The sequence below is a fragment of the Lepisosteus oculatus genome, chromosome 10 (genome assembly GCF_040954835.1).
Source record: "Lepisosteus oculatus isolate fLepOcu1 chromosome 10, fLepOcu1.hap2, whole genome shotgun sequence".
Taxonomy (NCBI): domain Eukaryota; kingdom Metazoa; phylum Chordata; class Actinopteri; order Semionotiformes; family Lepisosteidae; genus Lepisosteus; species Lepisosteus oculatus.
In genome coordinates this window covers 14,682,607-14,708,918 of record NC_090705.1, presented here as the reverse complement: position 1 = coordinate 14,708,918, position 26,312 = coordinate 14,682,607, and the positions used below count along the sequence as shown (strand labels likewise).

Here is a 26,312-nt window from a genome sequence, read left to right as displayed (position 1 = left end):
TAGGAATTCCTTCTGGCAAGAAAAAGAAAATCGGGTGTGGTAAATTTGAAGCAACCACAAATGTGTCATTTCTTGGTGAGACAGTACAGATAGGCCTTATTCTTAGTGCAATGGTATATAACACCAATTTAGTCCTAGGAAAAATAGTAACAGATTTAAAGCAAAATTTAAAAACACACAAGACGACCTCAGATGTGAGCATGAAACTATAATCAATTGATTCAGGTTAAAGAAGACGGAATAGGAAACAAATAATAAATGATGTCTCCTAAGAAAAAAAAACTCAGGATGCATTTAGAAATATATAAAAGTACTGAGTTGATTTAGTTACCCTCAATCCGTGTTTGTAATAACTTAATGCAGATTTCTTTCCTTTATATTTTTGTACTTCACATTTATTTTTCCAACACTATAGTATGAACATTTTATTTAAATTTATTCAAAACCAAAATGGCTCTTCCTAAGGGAAGATTATGCAAAGATGGAACCATGCAGTGTGTCCAAGTGTTATATAGATTAAAGGGGAAAAATAAATTAGCCTATGGTTACTTTAGTTAGGCAACTAGTCGAGGGAAATAATTACATGTGTGTCTGCATGAATTTCCAGTTTATGATAGATTTTAAGTGTTGTAAATTTAAGATTGCTGAGCATTGCATGGTCCATGCAAGGTACATTGCTCATTTGGTTCTAATATTGCTCACTCCCATTTAGTGAGAAGAACATTTTGGCATTTGACAAGTTTATAGATTTATATATGTATAGTCTACCAGCTTCTTTATGGTGAAAACACAGCTTCTCTATTAAACAAATTTAATAGAATATCAATCTTTTGTATGGCTTTCTTTTTTCAATGTTGTTTTATTTAATAAATGATGTTGCTGAATGCAATTAATAATGATTTCTTTACATTTTTAGTTATTTTTGGTGGGGGTTCTTGTTAATAAGGGGTCAAAAATGTTTGATAGCTTAGGAAGGGCCTACTGTTTGCAATTTGGCAAAGAACCTTTTATTAAAGAACTTTCCTAAAAGTAATCTGAAAATATATGTTCTGTTTGTATCTATTACTGCAGTTCTGTGGTATTTTATAATGATTTTTCTTCTAAAAACACAAGTATGCTGGGCGATGTTCTTTATTTGCAGAATATTAATGCTAACAAATATTACAATCTACTCTTTTTGTAATGTTTTATCTGAATTTGACATTAAATGTTTTCTCATTTCCTCATACCCGCCTTTGAAGCAACTCAAATTCACCTAGGGAAGATGGCCCCCAAATTAGGAATCACTGGATTAGATGTTTTTGGCATCATCTTGTTTAATTGATCAGATAGTTAATCATGACCATTATATACTTGAATAATTGTCATTCTTGCATTAGCACTAAATAACCGGATTAATGAGAGACTTGATATGACACAGGTGAAGTAATTTCATCAGTTGACCTGACAAAAATCAAGAAAGGAAAACACTGAAAGGGGAAAAATATTACCTGCTAATTGTGAGAACAATGTCTTTGTGCTACAGTATACGTATGTAGACTAAATCAGTACACTATCACTGTGGTGTTAGATACTCTTTAGCAATGAATCAAGGTTTTGTGTAGACCACCCAGATGGACATTAGCAAGTGTGGTACAGATGTGCAGAAAGATGTTAATTGTTGTGTACAACAGGCCAATCTTCTAAGTATGATGAGGCTGACAGGGGTGTCTAGTCACTACAGAATTCCATTTGTAATGATTGATGATAACCTGCATGGCGTAACACAAATCAAGTCCTGGGACCTCACTTTTTGACCTTCTGACTCATCCTGACTTAACATTCCTTCAGGAATCCTCATGCTGTTCATGTAACAAAGGGTTTCTTGCAAGATAAGAATGTGATAATTATGCAGTGGATACCCTGTTCTCTGACTTGATCTCTATTGTATATTTATAGGATGAGCTGGAATAATGTGTGGCATCTAGGGCTCAGAGACCAGTGAACTGACATATACATTTATTGGTTCGATAAGAGTAATAGGACAGAATCCGTTGACACCACATTTACAACCTAGTATGCATCACAAATTTTAAAGCTTTCTTCCAATGGTGGATCTCTGGTACGGTGACGTCCAAAGTAGAGCTCCTGTTGATCAAACATGTGGATGACAAATGGTAATGAGCATAATGGATTTACCTAAACTATTTCTGTTTTATAAAATGTTAGTACACATGCAATATTTAGTCATTAACAACAAATTTAGATTGGAGGTTTGTTGCTCTTATAAATTTACATTTCTTACATGCAGCAACAGTAAACTGAGATTAAATTAAGTCAATTAAATAAGGACAGCACAAGCAGGAAGAGTAATGCAATGCCATGAAAGAAAATGTAATAGTAAGAACTAAAGAAAAGAGACCATATGTAGATACAGATTAGTAATGTATGTAAGCAGCCTGTTTGTATGTGTTCCATGTTTATAGTGAATATCTGCAATTAGCAAGTTTACATTACTAGTATGAGAATTCAAAACATCAGCACATGATAGTGTAAGAATTACTGAAGATATATATTATACAGTAACTGAGAGATCACAGTTCCTTATACAGAAGAGATTTGAGTAAATACCAAATTATGTTAAGGTACAAAGCAGTTCTGATTTGATCATTCCACTATTGAGGAGCAAAGATTGAGAATGAACAAACTCTGAAAGTAAGAAAACAGAGTTGGGGCACAGAAAGTCTGGTAGAAAAAGAGAAGAGTTTGGCAAGAAGCAAAAAACCTGAGAAAAGAGTAGGCAAGAACTAGTGTTTTGAAATGGGTGATTATAGCTATCCAGTTAGAATCCAGTTGTGGAACTGGAGTAACAGAGTAGCTTTAGAAAAACAAGCAAGAGAAAATACAAGAAGAACCACATAATTCTTGAATTGTTTGATTGTTCAGAAAGCATCAGGAGGGAGTTTGACCATAAAGGAGTTACAATCATATGGGCAGGGGAGTACCAGGGCCAGAATTACCAGTATTACCAGTGTATTTGGTAAGGAATGGGCAGATTAATATTATTCAATAGTATCCAGCAAGAATGTCCCAGGGAATAAATATATTTTGAGTAATAAAGGAAAGTCAATATTACAGTGAGGTTCTGTCACGGGAGCTGGTCCTGACTCCCGTAAAGTGTGTTGTTTAGGACCCTATGCAGATAATCTGGAAGTGACTGGAGAAGGACAACAGGGAAAACACAGCTGGAACAGGATGGGATTACAAACAGGGGGGTGGTGACGGCAGTGATCCGGTGCTTGGAAAGCCTATGCCGTTGGGTCCCTCTTGGACCTGTTGGTAGGTGGGCTTCCAGCTGTCCATCTTCCAATGCTGAGCTCAGAGCTTCAGAGGAACAGGGTTTAAATAATACGGGGAAAAACCAGGGACAGGTGTACGTTATAAAACTAAAATACAAAAGGGTCGGAGCGCCCTCTAAAGGAGGTATGATGATCGTGACAGGTTCTTGGCAATAGAGGGACATAGATTGGGGTTGGAATCAATAGGTAAAGAGATGGAGATCCACAGAGGAAGAAAAGGAATAGAGATGCTCAGAAATTGATGTGGCAGTTGTTGTACAGACTGAATAGAGGAACATCAGGGACCATTCATACGTTTGACACATTTACATAGTGCACATACAATGTGCAGATAACTTCCATTTGTGCACATTTTTTAATAATCATTCTAATGCCTGACCTCTGAACTTTGTCAGACTGTCTTTACAACTGATGATATCACTTACAGTATGCCAGTAAATAAAAAAAAATCCTCTAGAATCTGTTAAATCTGTTACGCATACAGTATATATGATAAATACATCACAAAAACAACAAAAATGATGCAAGTTCATTTATGATTTTGACTATCAAGTACAAAGACAGTTGGCACAGAATTAAAACAACAATGGAATTAAAGTTGTATTCTTTTCATTTCTTACCTGCATATTTTCTTTTGATGCTTGTATATTTTTATGTATCATATCATCATATGCATGTGACATAACAAATCCAAAAGACGTCTTCTGAAGTGGTAAATTGAATTGCTTTGTAACTATTTTTGCAGTAGGAAACTTAATAAGAAATGTTTTAAGCGTTGTTTAACCATTAAGCAAACGTTGATGATAATGCTTACAGTAATAATAGATAATCTACCCGAAGGAACAATATTATTTTTAATCACAGTCTACGCCCAATTTTTTAAAAATTGAAGCATTCTCACTCCTGTTATTCTGTTCCTTTTTTAATAAATTTCTTCTCCTGTTAGCCGTTTAAGGTAAGTTCTACTGTCAGGGTCATGTTTAAGTATTTGTTCTTTCAACACATTTTCTTAAGTGCTTTGACATAGTGTTATAGTTCAAGCTAAACTTCATACTTAAACACTAGTGGTTTCTCTAAATTTACAGACACCTACTGTAGGAATCAATGGTTCATACATGAAAACTGCTGACTTGAAGAAGTCTTTTGTGATTTGCTTATCCTAGTATTTCTCTTTGCATGAAAATAAATCCTATAATCCTTCAGATCAAAGTACTGTTAGTTTGTAATGCTTTTATCATGTCAGAGGTTGGAATTGACTTTCAAACAAAAGGGTTATTAAGAAATAAAACCTTATTTTGAATGGGAATCAATTTTATTAGTCTCAAGCATGTGAACAGTACATTGACAGTAACATTTTTTTTTATTTTGTTGTTAGTAATGCTGACAGAAATTACTTTTACTTTCTATAGGCATATAATATATAGTCATTTTTGCAGCAGTGAATTTAAAGTGAATGTAAATCTTGTGTATCATTATTAAAAAAACTCATTTTGTAAAGCAATATAATGCTGAAACCAAATGTAATGCAATCGATTATATCATGTACTATGCATGCTGTTCTTAAACCATGGTATACCCTAGTTTAACAGGTTCTTGTGGGGTAATGCTATTTTTACACTCAGTCATGTACACGTCTCCTTTGAGACATTCTTTTGTGAGGTTGTATAACCTTGAGTCCTTCTTTAGTTTCAAGGAATTTCCACTGGTTGACGAAGCAAAAGCATAAATTGTATAAATTATTTCTTTACCTTTTCTTTTGAAGTACCTTACACACATTTGATTAAGGTTTAGGCCTTGTTGCAAACTATAGCCATCATTCAAGCATGAGTTTCATCCAACATTCACAATATCATATTTCCACATTTTGACATACTGTTTTCAAATTACAAATGTTCAAAGCAGTGCATGTCAATAGGTTTAAGGCAAGACAATATGTAACAAAAACAACTGCGACCATGTAAGTCATACAATGACAGAATACTCTTGACCTGTTAAAGTGGGAAAAGTGGAAGAATTCTTGCCTGCCTGGGTTCCATTCCTGCTCAAAGCATTGCCGTTCCAATTCAGTTTGATTGGCGCAGGGATCTTATCTGATTTATAGCTCTTCTTATTTTTTAAAAAACAAAACCTAGTTGTACTATTAACATGATTTTTCATTTGTATAAACATTCATACAGTACATTTGAACTATATGAATATTCTTTATTTTATTGTTTGATTGCATTTATTAAAAGTGAAAAGTAGATACTATTGCTAGAAGGAGGAAAAAAGCTGCAGTTTAACATACAAATCTGCAAACTAAAGCACTGTTTAGTTTAATTTTAGCAATGCTCATTTGCCCCCAAACCACATGTTCAGAAATCTATGTTTTCATCACACAATTGCCAATTTTTGGTTTTGGTTTCCTATAAAACATAACTGTTTCTCAAAGTTTTATGATGTGATACAACTGTGGACTTTTCCCTAGATGCATACAGATATTAACCAGTGTAGCCACATTTTACATTAATGCTCTATTTTATTCAGGCAAATATATGTGAATTGTTAAATTGTTAAGCCACCAGATATTTGCATGGATAAATCTTTTTTTTTTATTAGTGGAAACTCAATATTCAGCCATAGAATGACCTTTTGAACAAATAATACTATACAGACCTTTACATGAACACATTTAATATGCTACAAATGACTAAACTCCATTAAGACAATTTTAATGTTTTCAATTAACTTTAAATTCAGTGCTATCATTGCCTCCACACAGCTGTATATCAGTGCCACATCCTGACATGTCCTGTAGATGAACTAGACAAATATGACTAAATGGCATATTTAAAACTAAAACCATCCCACAACAGACAGGCTGCATTACCATTTACATCCAGTAATAATCATATGCCCTTCTGGTCCAATTGTGTCAACTCATTCCAAACTAGAGTTGCTGACATGAGAAATTAGGCAATCAGAATGGCATTAAAACATATTTAGAACAGAAATGCATTTATAAAATAATGTATGGACCCCTATGGGGAAAACAGTAGAAAACATTCAGAGATTCCTTTGAAGTGGTTGTTCCAAATTAAACTGTTAGTCACACTGGTATCAAAAGGATTTGCTTGTTACCCGTTTTCCACTCAGATAGAGCTCTACTTCTGGATTGTGTTAAAAACTGGAATGTGATCTTTCAAGACTGATGCCCATTTGACTTATTCTAGGCACATCTGAATTGCGTAAACATACATTATATTGTGCAGTGTATGTCTGTTATAGTTTGTGTTCCATTTGCTAATCTTATGTGCTAACAAAAGAGGTTCCAAGTCAAGGTTGTCTTTTTTACATTCATCATTAAAAACATTTAATAATGTACAGTATATGAATACCAATTTGTAAAGACATTATAAACTTTAACAAAGATTCATATTATCAGTAATTTATTCTATTTTCTTATAGTTTTATTTGCAAAACACTGCAGAAAATTAATTTAAATCATTTTGTGTTATATTAGCAATGCGTATTATACAGCTTTTCCAATTGAAAGTGAGGATGCTGAATAAGACTGGATATACACTGCAAATGATCAAACATATACTTACAGTATGGTGATCTCTAACTTCACTGGATTTAGTGTGGTAAATGATCCAAACTAAATAGACCTGAGGTTTATTATTTCTCTTGACACAAGTTAATTAAATGCATTTAGCCAGATGCAAGGTCACCACTGCTGACAGAGATCAAAACTTACGTTTACTAAGGGAAATGGACAACAAAATAATTAATCAAACCAGTTACCTCCCTGTGTTCTATGATAAGACAATACAATAATAACAGAAGAAGACAGCACTATGTAAAAGTGCCATGGTTTTATTTATATGTGTTGCTAAGACATAAAAAATATCCATAACAACACCGTCATATGCTATTTTTTGCATGTTAATTGGGAAAAAAATTGCAACCAATTAAAATTCCAAATTACTAGTAATAGTGTACATCAGCACACATGGCTGAAAATGCTAGTATAAAATGTACTCAGAGATTATAAAGCAGGTTTTTATTAACACCTCTGTCTTTTACTTTGTTGGATACTTATAGTATATGAAACATGTAACTCAACACCAATTTAGTTACTGTAACTGATCTTTTTTTTACACATTAGGGTGGGTGAACTAGCATCTGTTTATTCTCCTTTTCACATTATGGACACAGCAATATTAGGTAAACGTAGACATCAATAAGATGGAGTTCTCCATGATAAGTTTTATAATCACTTTTATCAATGGCCTAATTGGCAATTACAGGTGACCTTTCCATGTAACAAGGCATTTATCCAATTATTTTCTAACCGCTTTTTATAATATTTGTGTATCTGTTAAAAAAAAGGTTTGCACAGGTCAGCTTTTGTACATGGCAATATAAAGCAAAGAAAACAGCTTTGCCTTATTATTCTTTCCACATATTGCTCCTATGGTACCACTGTCCTTTCATAAAGCATCAAAGATGTGATCTGCAGAAAGAAATGGTCTTGTCATAATCTGTAGAATCACAAAAATACATTAAAAGGATTTCCATATACACTTTTGCCCATATGTCTGTTTTGAGGCTTAATGCTGTAAGAACTGTGAGTTGTGTGACACTCCTCATTTTATGCCTCACATTTGATTTACATTGATTTGTCTGCCCATAAAATGTGGCTCATATGGAATGAGCTTTAGATTTCTTCTCCTGAAAAAAAACCAACTCTTCTTATTCTTTTTTAACACTGTTCCAGAAAGAAGAGCAGTAGGGCAATGCATCCCCAGCATATACAGTAAATATTATATTTATTTTTGCATTATTTGTGGTTTTGAGCATATGCTGCGTGTTATACATATACTCAAATGGTTTAACATTCAGCAGGATTCAACCTCTTAATAAAAATATATTTTTTAGATATAGTACAGTATTATGACTTATTGTATTTCTGATCTGCTATAGAAATACTAAACACTCATCTCCCCTCTCATCTCGTTTTTAACCACCTACTCCTGGTGAGAGGTGCATATGGTGATAGGCTGTGCAGGGCAGACCAGATTTCCCTTTCTCCAGCTCCTTTCTCCTGTGTGTCCTGAGTCTACCCTGGATCACTTCCCAGTGCACCATGCCTTGCACACCTCCAGTGTGGGAGGCACCCAGGGGACATCCTGATCTAATGCCTGAACCACCTCAGTTGGCTCCTTTCACTCCAGAGGAGTAGTGATTCTACACCAAGGTTCCCTCGAATTCCTGAGCTCCTCACCCTGTCATGGAGAGTAAGCCCAGCAGCTAAATGGAGAAACTTTATTTCCACTGCTTGTACCCACATACATGTGGGTTCTGAATACTTCTTGAGGTTATTTTCTGTTCAGGGAATCTGCTAATTTCATTATTGATTTTTTGGTTTAAAAAATTATAAAATATGAACATTTTCTTTAAGTTATACCGCCTTTTTGCGATTGATTGAATGGGAATTAGTCAGAAAGGCTTTCTAAGATTGTGTGAAGCAGAGAATCCTTTGTCTTTCTTCACACCTGCAGACCTGCTGTGACAAAAATGTGAGATGTACAGTACCACTCCTCTAGTTGGCAATAACTCTCCTGCAGTATTATGTGCTGTAAACATTGTAGCATGTCTAAAGATTAATTGAATGGTTTGCTTTCAGGACCACCTTAAAGGGACCACCCATTCATATACTTTTAAATACATTTAGAGACAGTGTATCATTTAATGAGTACTTTGAAACACAACTGAACATCTTTTAGTATGCAATGCACTTTAATACAATTAAAATTTGTATGACTTTTTATAAACATTAAAAATAAGCTGTGCATACTTTAGTAAACAAAGCTATGCAAAATCAAGGGGCCAAGCAAAAAATAAACCTATTATCGTTTCTTGGATTATTATCATAATGCTATTCCAATGCTATTTTCGAAACCCCTTGATGAAAGGTTATGAAATTTGGCAGGGTTGTAAAGATCTGTGGGAAGAGTGAAAGTTACATTGGCAGGTCACGTGGATTGGCCGTCATGCTGGATTGTGACCAAATGTGAGGGTTTTTAAAGGCATTACTCTCTGGAACTGAACACCATAGAGCCTTGAAACATGGTGGTGTTCTGTAGTTATACTATATCTTTGATAATATAGTCCAAAAAAGATATTTGGTCACTTGGTTGACTCTCATATTGGATTTGGTGAAAAAAACTTGAATAACTTCACTGAAATCTAAGGCCAGATGAAGTACATTGTGCTGTCGACAAGACTGTTTATAGCAAGGTGTTATCTTGTCATATAAAAAGTAATACAAGTTTTAATTGTATTAAATTACAATTGCATAAGCATATATTAGAAGCATATGCAGTCACTGTTACTTTATGTCCAAGTTGTATTTTTTTTCTTTTCAAGACCGGTGAATTGCTCTCATGGTTTGGATGCCCTGTTGAATCATTCAAATGATTTTTTTTTCATAATATGCTTTGCTAATTGGAAGTGCATTTGTACAGTTTATATAGAACAAAACAGGTTGTCTCTCAGTACTGTTCCAAAAAAAGTTGCAAAATTAAAATAAAAGCAATTATGCAATCAGTGGCAATCAAATTTAATCAGAATTATGCAATCAAAATCATATTTAATTATATGCATATATGTGCATACTTTGTGAATTATCAAAGGGCAATATGAGCCTAATGGAATTATATTTGACAATTGAGTATCTAATGTTCAAATAAGACATATTTCATAACACCATGATCAGTGCAAATAAGACCATTTTTACTATGGAATACAAAAGGAATGTGTTCAATATGTGTTTGATTAGAAAATGACCTGCTCATAATCTCTGATCTTAGGTAACATGGAAAATCTTCTTAAAACTCCATACAGAGTGCAGACATGGCCATTTGTCAGGAATGCATATACTGTAGGAAACTGTTTGCTTTGTCAACAAATGTCCTTATTCATGTTTCTTTAAAAAAAAAGAAAACATGTAAGGCTGGACAATATATCAGTGTTAGCAGCCACTGTGTATTGTCATTTTAACATCATTTTCTGTATTTTTCAAATTTCCGTAATTAGTAATTATACTTTTTTTTATTTCATTTGCTAGTCTTTTGGTTCATGTCTCCATATTCAGCTTAGTTAAGAATAAAGTATATTTCTTTGTAACTGAAAAAGAAACAATATACACCTTAGAAAAATGAATTATTGTAAAAAATAGCAATTATAAAATTATAGTATATATGCAGAGGTTATATCCACAATGAAAAGTAAATGAACAGAAGAACACTTAAACAGAGATCAGGAAATGCAAAAGATCTTCAGACTCAATTTCAACTGATTTTCTCTGGAGAAACAATTTTATACACCAATTCACCTGAAGGAACCGTATAAATACCTGGCTTAACAGGTGGTAACCAGAGGTCCATAGAAAATTCTCAAATACAAAGCCACCTAATTAGATTAAAGTGCTACTTTATTTTGTGATCATTTCTTTGGGAAGGCTAATTCTGATGAAAAAAGGACATGGCTTCTTTCATCAAAGATTTACTAGCTGTGTTTAGTGGCATCCAGATATCTGATGGTGTAATCAAGGTTACAAGGATATACAGTATTTGTGGTCTTGAAAGGCTTTGGTAATGCCCCATTGAAGTGCATTGTGATCCATTCAAACCGTTCTCCAGTGACAGAGAGTGGTTGTAGAGGTGTATATATTTTAGGACATGTGCAAAGTTGAATCCTTTGATTTAAGTGGTAATGAAGATTGTTCTTAATGTTAAAAAGTGTGGGAAGTCTTAACTTCTCTGAATTTTGAGATCACATTATTTTAATCACTTACATGCATGACTCAGCATAACTTGGTGTGAGGGGAAATGTTTCATGAGGAAGCACATCACTCAGATTTCCAGGGAGCCAGAAAGATCAGTTGTCTGCCAGGATCTTGTACCCCCGAAAAAAAGAGGAAAGCACAGAAGAAGAATTGAAAAAGATGAATGGGAGACCTGTTTCACTGCTGTCTCAATCCAATCCAACTATTCCCAACATCACTTGTTGAAGTGGAAGGTCTTTCCTATTGTCCTCCCAGTGCTGTTGTGTTATTTTGGGGACTTTGTTAGAGGATGCTGAAAGCCGTCTGGAATGTGGTAGCCATTGCCCTGAAACTTGGAATAGTAAATCTAATCTCAAGATGAGGTTGGGGACAACATCATATCAGAGTTTAGTTATTCAGAACTCAAATACGTTTTAAAATTCAGTTTTATACCTTGATTTTATTTGTGTGATTTACTGTTTTTAGTTTGTGGATACTTTTTTTTTGTTTTATTTTGCAGTACTTGAAAGTCATAAAATAAAGGTTATTATACATTTTGTCAATTTACTCACATTTTAATTGTTTAATTTTATTTATTTTAGTGACTTTTGTTAGTTGCTGTTGTATTTTGAAAACTCCTTGGAATTGAAAGGTGCTTTATAAATAAAGATTTGTTATTATTAAGTGCTGTGCTGCCTAGCCTTTCTGAAATTCTTCTGAAAGTTTGCTAGGATAGCTGAGGAACTTCCTAAGCAAATGTATGTGTTTGCAAGGAATAAAATTAGTAATGTATAGTAAATAGCAAGCCTGTGACAATTCTTAGAAACAATTCATAGAGTGATAGTTACTCTGGAATCCCTAAGATGAGACCTTTCCCCTCCAGTATGTTATTCTTACAAACAATGTCAATGAGATGGCATCCTACCTCTGAGCAATTTCCATGGCTGTCACTGCAGTGAAGGCAAGTTTAAAGGTACATCCTTTATGTGCCAAAGAAAGGATTAAACCCATTCTCACAAAGAGGCTTTCATTTCTTCCAAATATGCAGACGACTTTTGGCTGAGAATGCACGTTAAATGTATGACTGTGAAAGTCCTTTATGATTTCCACTTTAAAGTACTATATGTTCATTAAATCATTCTTCCCTTATTTTTCTTCTACAAATTGGCCGCACTTTATATAAAATATAATATAGAAAAATGATGGATAAAACAATTTGATCGTTAGGCTCTTTACTTAATGAAAGATGTGGTTTTCTAATATTATACATTATGTATGTATTATCCATCTTTATATATATATACAGTACAAGGTGATTAAATAAAATTAATGAAAAGATAATGCCATGCAAACTATTTAATTCATGTCAGCTATTACCTTTATAAGTGAAGACTGTAATTTAAAATAAAAACATACCATTGATCTAAAAATATTTGCAAAACTGTATTATAAAATTAATTATACATACCAACCTTTTTGGAAATTGTGTATGCCCTCTGGCATTTTTTGAATATTTTTAACAAACTGTCAGGATTAGACTGGACTGTGTTTTGTCATACAACCTTCATTTCCAACTATCCGTCCTCATTTCATTCACCACTTAATCCAACAACCTAATACAAGGTAATGACAGAGAGAGAGTTTATCTGGGCAAACAATGGGCACAAGGCATCCCTTTGCCAGTCCATTTCAGGGCACACACAGACACAAACCCACGGATAGGCGGACTTCTAATTAACCAACAGTGGTCTTTGGACTGTGGGATAAAAGAGAGAAGGTCTGTCGAGCATTTTGTGGAAAATTCAGCTGTTGCTTTTCTTGTAATTTAGTACATGCTTAGGGCTGTTGCTGAAATGTAAAATATTTAATTTGATGATCTTTTACTTTTTTATGCTCACCTGCACTTAAGTGTTTACCAATAACATATGTGCCTGCAAGCCACGCTTTGCTAAAGCATGGACCCACTTACAGTGGTGCACTAGGTGCAAAGCCTTTTACTTCAAAAGTTAGTTCCAACAAACATTGTCCTGTGTTGGAAAAACAGTATCTAGATATAATTAGATCAAAGAATATTTCCAGATAAATATTATTTTGTATCAGATGTTTTTTGAAATTCAAATGGATTGCCTTAAAGCCACAGAAAACATAATGCAAACTTTTTGCATGGGAGTAAAATAACAGAACAGATTCTCCTGCTCAAAATATGATGTTCCAGAAAATAATTATCTGTTCAAACCAACTGAGTGGCTTTTTTTTAGCTAGTACTATACAAAGATGTAGTGGAATAACTTATATTTCTTTTAAAAGAGTCATCTATTATTAAACATACACTGTTGCTATTGTATTACAGTACATAGTACAGATCCGTGTTTTTTTTTATTCTTTCATCTGTACTGGAAAAAATAGTGAAATAAAAATCCTAAAAAGTGCAAGAAAACAGATCAGTTCTAATAAAATATATTGTATATTGTACAATAAAATGTATTAAAAATAGAGAGCAATCAGCAAAACTGACACACAAGGTCATGCATGCTTTTTATCATTATGAGTGCACAGTGATCATAATGATCATTCAGTATATTCAAAACATTATTAAATGGTTTTCTGTCAGTAGAAGCTATATCTTATTAAATCACAGCTATTATTCACTGATCTTTATGTCCTGCACTTGAAATGAGCTACCATAGCTCATACTTATCTGTGTGTACCTATACACACAAATAGAAAAATATCTGCAGTCCAAAATTACCTTATTTCTCCTGTCACTTGAATGTCTGGGAAGGTGAGAAATAAAGTTAGGGAGAAGTGAAGACCCTACAACAGTACTAGGTGTTGTAGACATTTCCAAATATAAAAGTGGCATTCATTATTTTGGGATTTTACTTCTAAGGACACATTCTCATAGGGTGCACATTTTCTCGGTCTAAATGCCAAAGATCAATTTTATGATCTTTCTTAACTTAAGAAAATAGTGCAAAAATAAAATAACAAGAGCACAGGATGAGAGTATGGGTAAGAGTATACTACACACATCCAATGAAGATGATAGAATACAGGATTATATTTATAAATCTACCCTGCACAAGGAAGGACATTCTTCGAAAAACAAAAAATCAATTATTTGCATAATGCCTTCCAAAACAAAAACATGTATACATGTTTTTCTGCTTGTGTAGAAAAACATGTATACACAAGCAGAAAACCAGACAACAAACAATCATCACAATCCTGGTGTCAAAATACCATATATAACAATACAAAATATATTTGAGATGCTTTATAACCACAAGAGATGTGGCTTCAAAACATATCCAATATACACTTACCTATAAAGTTTTAGCAAACAGTTGTGAGGAATTTGATAGGCAAATGATAGAATGTGAGGATTTGTCTTGTTGAATTACAAATGTTGTAACTTGATAATTGTTCAGTTGAAGATACCATAAAAACAGGCACTTAACTATAAAGACTAGCAAAAAGAAGAGAGTATGTTAGATGGTTGAAAAACTATTTGAACAAAAACTTTAGTTGCAAAAGGAAACACAATGTGATTGATAAGCAGTTATCAGAATAAGTCATAATGCTTTTAGTAAAATGTGGAAGTGGAATGACAAAGATATAGTGAAAATCTTTATCTTACAATGCACATTTGTAAAAGAACAATTTAACAGTCTGTGTCATGTAATAATATCAGGAAGTCAATTTCAGGGGAAAAGTTTATTTTTAACTTGATAATGATCCTGAACAAAAGGTCCATAATCAAAATAAATGCATTTATAAAAATAAAGAGCAACTTTTCATATTACATGGCTTGCCTTCCAAGTTACCTGACCTTAACCCCATTGAAATATTACAGTGTCTAGACTGTGGATACAGTCAGGAGAAACAGTGGACTGAAAAAGGATCCCTGTGGTACTCCACAAATTATTTTACCCCAGTTAGAAGTTTTTTCTTCCATACCAGCACTCTGTGTTTTAAACACAACAGACAGTTCTCAATCCCCATGTACACAGTATTTAAAATTCTTTATTAAACAATGCTTTTAACTTTACCAGAACTTTACCATTAGGCTTCTGGAAGTCTAAATGAATTACATCAGATGTTTTACTAGTATATGTTGCTTGTTTAAAAGCATTCACTAAGTTAAACAAGATCTACTACCTTTTCCAAATGTTATCTAGAATAATAATTTAAATATAATGTTAGAGTCTATAAATGTTTCCATACCTTTTTATACAATACATGTTAGAGTGATTAATATTTAGTTTGGTCTTTATAGTTGGACATACATTTTGTATTTTTCTAGCTGCAATGCCAGCCTTATCTGTCTGTTAGGTAATCCTTATTGATGTTCAATGAGCATATCTGACAATTTATACATTTCTGTCAGGCATTCCTAGACTCTAACACTTTCTTGAATTAAGTAAAGACTGAGCAAGACCATTTTTTTACCAGAGAATTCGTTTCTTCTTTGATGAACGCCTCTAAAATATTAATTCCATACATCTATCATTTTCATTTCATCCTCTAGCAATAATCCATTATTATCACATAGATAATTTACTTCTTAGTTTTTTGTCCATTATCAGATTGCTGCTTGCCCCTGTGAGGGCTGCAGCAGACTATTGTGGTGGCATACGACAAAAAGTGGGACTGATAGTATACATGTGAAACTCTGTGGAATGCCAGTGTGCCAAATGTAGAGCCTTAGAGAAAGAGAGAATTTATAATAGCCAATTAATCTAGACATAGTGTCGTTGGTGTAGTGGAAGCAAAATGGTGCACCCAGAGTAAATGAACATGAATATAAAGAGAGCACGCAAATTCTTACAAATGCATGTACTGTACATAAAGCATTCTGTGACAGTTTGTTTTGAAGGACACTATAAAAAATAAACATTGATTGATTGCCTCAGGCCAGAATTGAACCCTGGAGCTGTGAGGCAGCATTCAGTGGCACTAACCAGTGCATTATTGCATTGCCTTCATTTCCTGATCATTGCATTGAATATTAATTAGCCCTTTCATAATGTTGAGGATGGGAGAATAGTCTAACTACTTGCTATATCTCATTGACGATTCCTAAAAAAGGACAACGCAGCTTTCTGTGGCTGCAAATTGTGACTTAATATATGCAAAAGGCAGGATAAGTAGTCTCTTTAAGCAGTTCCTCTCCATTTAGCAACATGAAATGACAAGATCTAATTAATATTAATTTCCATAATTATAGTAACTGCATGATCTTAAAGTTCACCAAAAACCTGAAACACATTATCATTATATATGTGTAAGTACTGTATATATGTCAATTATGTTGGTCAAAGCTGACTGGTCAAAGATTAGCTGATGAGCGCTATTAAGGGCAAAACAGCTTTACTTGACTACTAATTTTGATTTTATACAGGTAACTGCCACAATAAAGGATACACCAATATAAAGTGTCTTAATAGGGCATATTGCCCACCATGAGCTACCAGAACATGTTCAATTCACCTTTGCATAGATTCTACAAGTGTCTGGAGGGATGCAACAGTATTCTTCTAAGAGAAAGCTCATCATTTGGTGTTTTGTTGATGGTAGCAGAAAATGATATCTTAGAAGCCACTTCAGAATCTCCCATAAGTGTTGAACTGGATCGTGATCTGGTGACGGGGACAGCAATGGCATACAGTTTACATCATTTTATGCACATCAAACTATTCAGTGACCACTTGTGTCCTGTGGATGGGGGCATTGCTATCCTAGAAGACCCCACTCCCATTAGGATAGACAGATAATACCTTATCACAGAATGAAAGTAATCACTCAGAATAGCTTTGTAATTTTTTACATTTACTTTTCCCTCTAAGGGGTTGAGTGGACCTAAACCATGCCTGGAAAATGCAGTCCATATCATGGACATAACATAGTCGCCAGAACCCTTCAACATAGGAAACAAACACTCAAACTTGTAGGCTTCTTTTGGCATGTGTCACACATGTACTTCTCTGCTTCTTGAAGGCAGACTTATGCATTATGTGTAATACGAGGTTTATTCACTGCAACCTGACCATAATAGTGCTCCCTGTAAAGTTCTTAACTGTACTTAATCAAGTTGCCTGCTCATGACTGAGATTGACATTTGTATTCAACTCATTCACAGTGGCTCATCTGTTTTACCTTGCATCTCGAACCAATTTAAGGAAATCACAGTCGGGGGGTATGCACTTTCCTCCACAGTTGATGTCATTCCCCCAGATTTCCATGCCAACATCATCATAGCCACTGTTCCTCATGAAACATCAGTAACTTGAGCAGTCTTCATCACCGAAGCTCCTGCCAAATGTGCCCTAACAATCACCCTTCTCTCAAAGTCACTGAGATCTCTTCTTATAGTCATGGTAGCCAACGTAATGGGCAACTGGGCCTGCCTAGGATTTTAATAAATGTTCCTAAGCATGATGGGATGTTAACTGCTTAACTACACAGGAATTACAGCTGTGTGGAACCACCTGCTTTCAATATACTTTGTATCCTTCTTTTACTAGTTTCCTTTATTTTGTCAGTTATCTCTACAGTCCCCTTCTGTTTTCTCACTCTTGTCCTCTTCACTTACTGTACTTATTGTTTTGAGAAAAAATGACCAATACATGCACAACCTCTTGTGGGATGATTGACAGATTAAAAGTAGCCATTAGCCATTTGGACATTTTCAGTTTAATCTCCCATACAACAGATGAGACTTTCCATATTTATATTACAGAAACAAAAGCTGTTTCTTCTTTTTGGTCTCACCCTTGTTACTTACATTACTCTATTCTTACTGCACACTATCCGCAATTGATATTGACTGTTTCAGCATGCTATTATTATTTAGACCTTTCAGTATTCCATATCACTTTGATCATTATAGATCCTCAAGCATTTACTGTGGTTGATATCTCAAATAGAAGAAGGTGCCTTCTAAAACTCACAACAACTAAATGTCACTGTTCTAAAGAATATATGGCAATGGAGCAGTGAGGTGCAGTTGTGTCAAATTGTTGAAGACCGAAGTGTTGCTCAGCTGTTTGGTCTCCATGATCGAAAGAAACCTAAAAAAGGTTTTATGTCCTATGTTACTTAAAAAAGACAGGTTATCCTACACATGAACAATCTAAACATGAAGAGCATTGGTGTCTATTTTCATGTTTCAAAATAATTGCTGTAAGATTTGTCAATTTTTCCTTAACTCTGCTTCATTCAAATTGCTTCAACACAAAAAAAAATCTAAGAATTTGTAATAATAACAAAAACACAAGACAAAATTTACATTACAGCAGTCACAAATGTATTAAAGGAATAAAATTGAAAACCATGCTTATAAAGAGAAAAGAGAAAAAATACAAAATATACTGTATTTTTTCTCTTTCAAATATGAATGCAAAATCAGTAATCAGCTATGGCTATGATGAGTTTTAGGTTCCCTTCATTTTGTTAGTTTTACCTTTTTACACAAGCAGTAATTGTGATTAAGCTAAATTGAGAAGAAAAGTCTAAAAGCTATCATTTGCAATCACTCTTTATAATGGGAATAAGCCAAGAAACAACTTTACATACTGTAAATCATAATGTTTGTCTAATCTCAGTTTTTATCGTAGTGAGTTTTTATTGAAATTGATGCAATGCACCGGTGGATGTTTTTACCTTATCCTCACACACATATTGTGTGTCTATGAGTGAACACCTATGGCTTTTATCATGTCCTGCATAGCAGCCAAAGAGAGCTGTTCAATAATTTAACAAAGACTTAACTTCTAAGAGCCAGTCTCAAAACTGTAGGAAAAGGAGCCTTGAAGCAGGTGAGAAATGATGGTATGAGATATTGCTTCCTTCTCAACAAAGGGTCATTTGTAACACTGTATGGGGCCCCTTGTCAAATAACTGTAGGGGCAGTAGGTTCAGCATTAGGTTTTTAGTCATATGAGCAACTAATTTCATGAAAAATGTTTGCTTATGTTAGAGGTCAGTAAGTTAGGTAATATATTCTGGTCATAACTTTATATGGAGCTTGTATTATGATTTTCTCACAGATCTGTTTGGTGAAACAGCTGTCAGCAATATTATATATATTTAAAGGCAGTGGCTTAATAACCTTGCAACATTTTGAAGCATACTTTCTAGAGCTACTGATGTCAGTAGATAAATAAGACCAGTTTATCAAAATAACAATGGGACTGTATACCTTAACTGTTTAGATTGGGTTCAATTCCAGCTAAAGGAAATTATACTGTACATGATATGATTTTTTTGTTTTGTTTTCCAATAAGAGGAGTCAATTTTTGTAAGAATATATGGCTTAGTTAAAACTGTTTTTTAGCTGACATTGAGTACACAGTAGTATATACGCAGATACATGGGTATATACCTGCTGGAATAAGTATAATTCTAAATCAATTTTTCTGTAGATACTAAAATGCAACCTTAAAAAATGCTCCTTAGTAGACTAATATTATTGAAAAATATGTAAGAGTTCAAAGAGAGTCAAGAGCAAACTATTGTGAAATAAGAAAAATGTTACTTGAAACAGTTACTGTAGATAGCAGAGTTAAATTGTTATGGTAAAGGACCTAAAGCCAGGATCTATAACCCTCATGCTAGTAAATGGCTCCAATTTTCAGAGGATGGAAAAACATTGTGGAGATAGGGTTATGGTGGTGGTATTGTTATGCATGGGCACCTGTGGATCTGACACACTCAGTTGTGTTAATGATGTAACCAGTGATGGCAGCAGAATGAATTATGATGTGTACAGAAACATTTTTCAGCTTATGTAGAAGAACATATTTCCATTTTTGGACCTTCACCATTAAGGCAGTGTTTCACATCCACAAGCTTTACACAGTTTCACAGTGTTTATTATAAATAAAAAGAAAATGTAACATTTCTATTACGAATGTTAGAGATGACTGAAGATGTTGAATGTTCCAAAAAATAACTGCCAGAATGAAAAATCCTGAAAATCTTTTTACAAAAAGAATTTTAAATAAGAAAAGGTACAGACTAGTGAATATGATCAGCTATGTAGGGAAGTGAGAATTTATTTCACCATTTGAATTAAATGGTGGGAAATTATGTAGGTCAGATTGTGTAAGCTAAAAATGGAATTTAACAATGACACCAGGGTAACACCTCTACTCTTTATGAGCAGTGCCACAGGAGGTCAATTCTATATAACAAACTAAAATTTAATACATGTTGGGTACTTTTAGTACTGTATATCTCCCTTTTCCAAATGGTTTTACAAAGTTTTGAAAAAATCCAGTTTATCATAAAGAAGACTGATTTAAAATATTTCTAAGGTGAGGGTTAGTTAGTAAGTTTCAGGAAATGTAATCAAATAACAGCTGGCAGTTTGCAGACAATTACATTATTTGAATGTCTATAACGTATCTGTTTTATGTTTTCAGAAAACAGTAATTAAGCAACCAAACCAGGGTTCACCTAAATCGTTGTGATGATTTACAGTACCAGTATGTAACTGAAGGGAAAACATGATTATAAAACTACTGTAGATTTAAAGTAAAAGAAAAATCCGTAACGTTTCTTATTTCAGATGTGTATGAGGTTGGAAGATGGACGAGTTTCAATAAAAGACCTTTTTATAGAGACTAGTGTATGTAGTTAGTGTTTTCAGTTTTGTTCCTTTGGGAACTGCCTTTGGGAAATAGTCTCCAGGCAGACCTTACATGGTGCAAGTGATAGAACCCTAACATGTTCATTTAAATCCAACACTATCCAGTCATGTTTATGGGAAAGGGATAATTAATTTTGAGGCAGATAGGAAGTAAAAATAAATTCAATGTCACAAGAGACAAATAATAAACTGAAAATTGTATAAACAATATGTTTAAACAAAACCAATGGAAAAATGTTGTCTATATGAACAGTTCAAACCTTTTCAGTGATTTTTTCAGTTTTCCTAGCATCTGTACTAAATATGATACAAGAGATCTCTTTTGTAGTTTTAACCAGGAAAGGTTCACGTTCTGTGTCTGTGGTGTTGGTGATGCTTCACTGGAATATACAATTTACTGTATACAACAATAATTTGGATGCTTGCATTGTTTTCTCCACAGAATCTAAGGATAAAAATGCATTATAATGATTAACTGTATGCTTCCAGACAAATGTGTCTGGCTGGTTAAAACATGGGTAATAAACAAATAATAATGAACTTGTTTTCATTTTATACATATTGTACAATATATTCTTGTTGTGTTCTAAATGTGAATCTTAAATACTGTATGTATTTCTACACAAGTGTTACAGAAAATAGCACAAGAGGATTATAAAGAAAATATTTCAATTGTGTTTTTACTCATTTTTCAAATGCACAGATAATTTGGTCTGTGAATCTACATCTGTATGTTTGTATAATATATCTGTATAATTTTCTGATATTATTGTCAGATAGTAGGATACAGTTTATAAACTGCTGTGAAGGAAACACCAACATAGTGTGCCAAAATGATTTATTTTCATGCATGTAAACTAAGATAGAGTAGCTGATAAACTAATAGCTTTTTAGTTATACTATTAATGCACCAGGAAAAGAAACATACACTGAAACCAAGTTGGTGAATATAGAAAATAGAAAATCCTTACGTTGGAGATATTAAAACTATAGACCATATTCAAGGAGTGGTCATAAAAGTACCGCATGAATATGTACTAAAGAGAAGAAGCACAGTATGAAAGCATATACCTTAATGCATGCAGTGTCTTGCAAAAGTATTCACTCTGACAAAAAGATTACATTTTAATTAATTACAAGTAATCTTTTTTTTTCAAATGACCTTTCTGTAATTCAAAACCGTAATGATCAAACCAAACACTTTTATACATGATGTTTGCTGAATGTCAACAGAATCTACTAAGAAAATACAGGACACAAAGAGAAATGCACTGTAGAGTAAGTATTCAGGCCCTAATTCAATATTTGGTTGAACTTTGGCAGCATTAATGCTGTCAAATTAAGGCTGTCAGTATTATTGGATTGGTTTCTACCAGCTCTACACAGTGGGATAGTGTAGCTTTCCCACCCGTCCTAGCAAAATTACTTTAATTCTGATCATTTCATTGGAGATAGATGATGACTGCAATTGTGAAGGCTGGCCATAAACTTTCTATTGGATTCAAGTCAGTATTTTACTGGGCAACTGAAGAACATTCACGCTCCTCTAGTCAGGCCACTATAATTCAGCTTTGGTTTTGTGCTAAAGGTTATTATTCTGCTGAAGTGTGAATTGTTTAACCACATTTAGATTCTTGGGTAACACATGGAGGTTTTGCACTAGGATTTGCCTGTACTTTGCATCTTCTTAACTCATTCCTGACACGTTTCCCTGCACCTGCTGATAATAAGCATCCCCTTAACATTTTGCTGCCACTACCATGCTTGACAGTTGGGATGGTGATGACTGGTTGATGTGCTTTGTTTGGCTTGCCCCAGATGTAGCGCATTGCATTTAGACCAAAATGTTCAATTTCTGTCCTGTCTAACCACAAAACCTTCTGCCACATGTTTGCAGTGCATCTCTTATGAGATTTAACATGAGTCTTTTTCAGTACTAGCTCCTTTCTTACCACTGGCTCATACAGCCAAGCTTTGTGTAGGGACCAAGATACTGTTGATGTTTGAACTGTGAGACCCATCTTAGATATAGAACTTTGTAGTTTCATCTAAGACATAGACTTTGTCTTTCAAAGTTACTGCTGGCTTCACAGCAGCATCCCTAACCAGTTCCCTGTTTGCCTGGTTGCTCAGTTCGGAAGGCCAGCCTGTTGTATCTTGAAAGTCAGTGTATCCAAGGTACAGTACCTTTCAGAGACAGATGTATTTACTCTGAATTTTAGATTAAATTACTTTTATACCCATACTGACAAACTGTTACACTAATTTTTAGACATTTCAAACTGTTCTGTTTCATCTGAAATGATTTAGGATTGCCAAAGCAAAAGGGTTAAATATGTATTCTAATTTTCTTTTAAAATATAATGTTTTTACATACTATCAGCAACTTTTAGCTTTATCAGTTTGGAATAGGCTTTGTATATTTATATTCTAAATATAAAGTAAAATATAAATAAAATACAACATTTGAAAGTGTCATGAGTACAAATTTAGACATCAACAAAATGTGGAAACATTGCAGGGTGGTGAATACTTTTGCAAGGCACTGTATACAGATGTGGGTGTACTGTATATAAAATTAAAAAAGTGTTTCAGCCCAGGAATAAACCATGTTTTTATCTAAAAATAAAACTTCTTACTTCTTCTATGAAAAAGTGATTACACTGATTTAAGCCAAGATTACTATTTTTGTGATTAATTAAGATATAATATATAAAATATGTCTGTGCTAATCATGTTGTGTCTGTTGATTGCATGTATCTGTAGATGTTTTCATTTTCTTCTCAGTAGTCAATTCTGATAAACATCTCTACAGGGGCTTTTGTATTACAAATATTTACAAGTGTTTTGTGGGGATATGGGAGACATGGAGAAGGTGCTGGATTGTATTTGTCTTTTTTTGTAGACTGTGGTTTTCAGGGTCACATCTGGCTACCTCATGGTAAGCATATTCTCTTTTTTTTCTCTGTTTCACACATGAGATAAGTGTTGGACTTTGTTAGGCTGTACAAAGAATTCTACAACAGCATACATTCTTTTTCCAAATGTGTTTTCTAAATGCGTGCAGGAGGAATAAATATTAAATATAATAAATATTCCATTATATTTGTGAATACCAATGTGATAAAAGGAAATTTAGTGATTTTTTAAATAAAGATTTAATAATGTTAGTCCTTATATGAAAAAAATAAGTAAAGTCCATCTTGTTAGTTTGGCTGCTGACAGGTGATGAATCCCAGGAATCCCATCTAGACATTTTTCTTAGGAAACCAAGGTATCAACTTCAAACCCATGGCTGGGTAGCTTGTTCCTGACTTACTGCACTTCCCCTTAGTTTCTTCTTCTCTCCTCTGGATCAAGTTTTACTGTTGATCATGAAGAAATCCATTTGCGTGTAAACAGAATGTTCTCCTCTCATTTTTATAACTGTCTTTACAGTTTTTACAGAATTTCAATATCAAGTCAAGTTTACCCATGATTCTTGATTTTGCTGTAACAATGGCTAGCTTCTAAAATGTAGGCTTTTGTGCCAACATTAGGTTTTTGCTAGCAGATAACTCCACAAGATCACATAAACTAGGAACACCCTGTCAATCTGAATTTACCCAACCCTTAAAGTGCTCAACTAGGTTTGCACTTCTGCTTAGGGAATCTCTTCTGACAACTGGCTGATGTCATCCCTGATTCTACACAGTGTGTTTGGGCTATGGATCAACCTGAGCTCCAAATGTACATCTTTACATGTTGACACAGATACCCTAATATTACAGTATGTTTTCTCATTTTAATGTATATACTTTTTAATTATAATTGTAATTGTGATTATTTTAACATTTGTGTTCAATATTTAAGGTATGTGTATTGTTACAAAGTATAGCTTTATTGTAATTCATTAAGCTTTCATCTGTTATTAGTCTGTACTCTTTTTAACCTAATGGCCATGCAGTCTGTCCCAACGTATAGAGAGGAGAGGTACATACTTAAAGGAATTTCTCATCTCTCTTACGTCATGATAAATGTGAAGACTCCCTTTTCATTTATTTTCAATCTTTTGTTATATTCATTGGATTCAATGATAAAGAAAAAATATGTTAGTTATAATATATATATATATATTTGAAGTGCGTAGTTAGGACCCTATGCGGGTACCTATGCAGGTATGAGGGTACTAACTACGCACTTCACACAGGAAAAATGTCATTTATATGTAACAATGAATTTGTTGTGATTTTTCTTTAATTGTGTGCAAGTAAGACAGAGAACCAGGGATTGCCATCCATGCTGATTCAAACAAAACACTTGTTACCTTGTGAAGATTAGTCTTAACATTACAGAGTCCTTATTGCTGTATTCAGGATTATGACACATTTGTTATTCTCAGTATTCTTGGACTCTCTAGCTGTAAAGAGTAATACTTTGGTTGGTTGGTCAGAATGTGATGATCCTGTTATTATGTCATCACAAGAAGCCATCGCCTGGGTTGATCATGTTTCCTGTCACCTGATAGTGCTGCTGGAGTCTAGTGATTGAGAGTGGATGGATCTTGTATCCCCTAATAACTTCATGCTGTGACATTCCTGATAGCAAATTACCTTGCTCTGTGGTATGTCATCACTTCAGTGAGATTAAAAAGTGGTGAAACTTGTTCCTTTCATGGATGCATTCATTCAACTTGGCTCTTGAAAATTCCTGCAAATATTTCTTCTCACACATGCTTTGTCACATTTGTTTATCATTCATACTTTTTTCAAAGAGTGCTAAAAGGGATGATGAATTCTAAAATGTTCTAGAATTGTTTCACTGTCTCTCAGAATATAATAATCAAATAGGATAGTGTTGCACAATTAATGGTAAAATTCTTGGCTGAACATACAGTAGCACTGTGCTATGTCATCTTTTCTAGGACTTTGCATTTCATCCCAGATAGACCCAGTTTGCACTTGGTATGGATGGAATCTTAATTTCATTGCATTTGTCTCCCACAAGCCACGACCAGAGTCACTTTCTCACCACTTTAGCCACAGCCCTCCAACAATACCAAACAACTCTGCTACTGCCATGCAGTATACATTTTTCTTTATGTTGTAAAAGTTTCCAGAAATGCCTAACAACTGGGCAGTTTTGTCTCCTTTTTCTTTTATGTTTTATCTCCTCCTAATCCTACTAACTACCCTTTTCCTCCTTAACTGATATTTCATTATTTTTCTGGTCGAGCATCCAGCCCACTTATGTCCCAACCTTCTTTTTGGCTGGCTCCCGATTCCTTTTTTTTGTTCTTGCAGAAGCCCCCAGCTGCAAACTCCCACTCTTTATTGCAGGTGCAAGTACATAGCACCAGTCTGCATCAAATTCACACCTCACTGTGTACAAATCACGCCATCCCTAGTTCCATGCCCCAGGTTACTACATCAATGGTCCCTCCTCTTCTTTAGCCCCACACCTCCGTTGGTTTCCAACTGATGTGGTGTTAGCCCTCAACTCCTCCCACTCCCAAAGCTTCCAGTCA

The 26,312-nt window shown here is 34.1% G+C and overlaps 1 long non-coding RNA gene across 2 annotated transcripts in view; it reads left to right on the top strand.

Annotated features, from left to right (window-relative positions):
• Positions 1–26,312, top strand: part of LOC107078640 (uncharacterized) — a 45,903-nt gene that overhangs the window by 16,920 nt on the left and 2,671 nt on the right. The window lies entirely within an intron of this gene.